Here is a 4,060-nt window from a genome sequence, read left to right on the forward strand (position 1 = left end):
AAAAAATTCCAATGGTGATCTAATACATTTTATTAAAATAGTCAGGCATGCTACATGTTGACTTTAAAAATAATATGAAAAAGAGAAGAGATTGCGACTGGAAAAATATATGCTATATTGATGCTGGGAATATATAGCTAGACAATTAGAAACAAACAAATAATTATCAAGGTTTTTATTTTTTTTCCTTTTTTTGCAAATGGTCAAATGTTACTGCTAAATGAATAACTGATTTAAAATTGTAGTGAGTTGGAGAAATCTAGCAGTGACATTTTATTTTTTCTATTAATGTAACCCTGATGCCAGATGAATTCATTGAACTATACAATTAATTTACAAACAAAAAGTGCACTGACCTCAAGTACAATTGATAAGAAATTCTGACAATGCTACTGTTTGCTTCAACTCTCCTCCTGATCTCCCTAGAATGAACCTAATTCAGATTTCTCTTTTAAAACTGTTCATATAACCAAAATGAAAAATATGAATTCCTCATCTCACAATGCTATTCTTACAACTATCTAGTGCCTCTGATGCACTTATGGAGATCTGAATTAACTAGGCAATACTACTGACACTATGGGAGGTAAGAATTACAACATACATAAGTTTGTATGTTAAATGGCAGGTAGTTATTTTAGTTTCATGTCTTGCTCCAGAAAGACATACTCTGATGCAAGCTCTTGGGTTTTTTTTGTTTTTTGTTTTGTTTTTTTTGCGGTACGCAGGCCTCTCACTGTTGTGGCCTCTCCCGTTGCGGAGCACAGGCTCCGGACGCGCAGGCTCAGCGGCCATGGCTCACGGGCCCAGCCGCTCCGCGGCATGTGGGATCTTCCCGGACCGGGGCACGAACCCGTGTCCCCTGCATCGGCAGGCGAACTCTCAACCACTGCGCCACCAGGGAAGCCCCAAGCTCTTGTTTTAAATACCACTCCCGATGAGCCCGGAGAAAGAAGGTATTTAAATTGACTCTGTTCTAAGTATACCAGGTCACAAATAAGAGTTCCATTCATCCATATCCCTTTTTCTCTTCTTCTCAAATTTGTACCTATTATATGAGAAAAGCTGATGCATATTGTATTAGTTTCTTATTGCTGTTAACAGATTATCACACATTTAGTGGCTTAAAAAGACACACACTTATTATCTCATAATTCCAGAAGTCAGAAGTCCTAAAATCAAGGTGTAAGGTAGGGCTTCATTATATCTGGAGGCTCCAGGGGAAAAGGCATTACCCTGCCTTCTCCAGCTTCTAGAGGCTGCCTGAATTCCTCGGCTCATCCCCCTCCTCCATCTTCCAAACCCAGTAGCATAGTATCTTCCAATCTCCCTCTCCCTCTCCCTCTCCCTCTCCCTCCCCCTCTCCCTCTCTCCTGCTTCCATTGGCACATCTTCTCTGACTCTTCCCTGTCATCATATTGTCTTCTTTGCCTTTGACCCACCTGCCTCTCTTATAAATATTCTCGGGCCCACCAGAATAATCCGGGATCATTTCCCCATATGAAGATCATTAATTTAATCACAGCTGCAAAGTCCCATTGGCTATAGAAGATAACATATTCACAGGTTCTGGGGATTAGGATATGGACATATTGGGGGTAGAGGGATTATTCAGCCTACCATAGGTAAATTCGAGATATCCATTTGTTTTGTTTTCACTTTCCTTTTACTTGGAAAAATCTGCTCAAATATTCCTTCATTTAGTTTTAGTATCTTCTGGGCAATATCAATACTGCCTTGCCAGAGTGATCCATTCATTAAACAAAATCATATTGGCACTCATATGTGATAAACACTGTGCTAAGTGTGGGAGACACTGTGATGAATATGGCAGACAGATCCATGCTCTCAAGGAGGTTTATAGTATTTTGAGAAAAAGACCCAAGTAAACAGGCAATTGTGTCATAGTTTACTACACCCTTTCGGATCGACAAGGACAGATGCCTGACACAGACTTAAGAAACCAGGGAAGCCTGCATGGAAGAGGTGCCATCAAGGTGGAAACCTGAACGATAAGTACAAAAGGGGGATTGTGGGAAGCATTCCAGGCAGAGGGCACAGCATGTGCAGACATATAGAGGCAAGAGAGAGCAGAGTGCCTTTGAAGATGCACAGCTGGTTCTGAAATGTAGCTAGTGAGGGAGGGAGTGAGAGGAGAGATGGATACGGGGTAGCCAGTGGCCAGCAATGGGGGCCATTAAGAGGTTAAAGGGAGGCCCTGTGTAACTAGGTTTTTACTCTATGAAGAATATTCTGGTTACAGTATGGGAAAACATATTGTAGAAACAAAACAAGATTGGAGGAGGACAGAAAGCAAATTCAAGAGACTTTCTTGCTGGAATAAACTACTTCCCGTAAATGTCTGCAAATTAGTTTTTAGATTATTTCTCCAGTTCTATCTTGAACCACTCTCCAACTCAACATTTACATGACTTTCTTTCTTTCTGTACAGTGCCAACATCTTTCCTGCTTCAGGGCCCTCACGCAAGTTCTTCCCTCTGCTTAGAATACTTTTCTCCCTCTCTTAACTTGGGCAACTTAACGGATCCTTGAGGCTCATTCTTAGAAATCACTCTTTCAGATAAGTCCACGGGGAACTCCCAAATAAGGGAGGTCTTCCGTTATCTACTCCCATAATGTCTGGCACCTCTTCTCTGTGACAGTTATTACACTTGCAATTAATTTTTATTGTCTTTCAGCCTCACAGACTGAAAATCACATGAGGCCAAGGTGAGCGAAGTCTTGTTGATGTGGCAATTTCCAGGGCCTAAATAAGTGCCTTACACTCCATATGCGCCCCAAAAGTATTTGTGGAATAAATAAAGCATTTAAAAAATCAGTGAATGAAATGGAACACACTGGACCACAGACCAATATTGCTTCAGTTAAAATTATGAAATTTGAAGCATAATAAAGTAATGTGTGGCTTCTACCGTTAAAATTATGAAATTACAATTTTAAAATGTTTAGTAAAGTACAATGTGCAAACATAAAATGCACATATCATAAATGTGTCTCCTGATTGGAATTTTGTAAATTGAATAGACTTAGGTAACCAGCATTTAAATAAAAAATTAAGAATATTTTCAGCCTTCCTGATACATCCTTCCTACTTCCATTTTGTCACTACCCTACACCTACAAGAGCAACCGCTATCCTGACTTTTAACAATATACCTTAGCTTTGCCTGCTTTTTTTCTTTTCCTTTTTCCTGTAAAAGGAATTATTCTCTCTGTATATGTCTGTTTTTCCCCCAACATCATTATTTTGCAATTTAACCACACAACCATAGTTTATTTTACATTTTTAAAAAACCTTACTGAGGCATAATTCACACACTCTACAATTCAATGATTTTAATAAGTTCACAGGATTGTGTAGCCGTCATCACACTCTACTTTTCGAACATACTTGTCCCGTCAAGACGAAACTCCATTAGCAGTTGCTCCCAAGTCCCACTCTGGTTCCAGGCAATCACTAATATACTTTATGCCTCTATAGAAACAAGTTCTTTGCCCGTTATGGACTTTCATATAAATGGAATCAACACTATATGGTCCTTTGTAACTGTCTACTTTAGCATCCCTTTTTATTGCCAAATATTCTACTGTGTGGAAATTCCACGATTTATCTGTTCATTATTTGGTGAACATCTGGGTTGTTTCCACATTTTGGCTGTTCTGAATAATGCTACTATGTACATTCTTATACAAGATTTTGTGTGGATGTAAGCTTCCAATTTTCTTGGGTATATAACTAGAGGTAGAATTGCTGGATCATGTGATAATTTTATGTTAAATATCTTGAGGGACTGATAGACTGTTTTACAAAGTGACTGCAGCATTTTACATTCCCACCAGCAAAGGATGAGAGTTCTCACTTTTCTTCATCTTTGGCAATATTTATCTGGTTTTTTAAAAATTTTATTTTAGTCATCCTAGTGGGTATAAAGTGGTATCTCATTATAGTTTTGCCTTGCATTTCCTTAATGACTAATAATGTTAAACATCTTCTTAGGTGCTTATCCGCCAATTGTGTATCTTTTTTTGAAGAAATGTCT

The sequence above is a fragment of the Orcinus orca genome, chromosome 3 (genome assembly GCF_937001465.1).
Source record: "Orcinus orca chromosome 3, mOrcOrc1.1, whole genome shotgun sequence".
Classification (NCBI taxonomy): Eukaryota; Metazoa; Chordata; class Mammalia; order Artiodactyla; family Delphinidae; genus Orcinus; species Orcinus orca.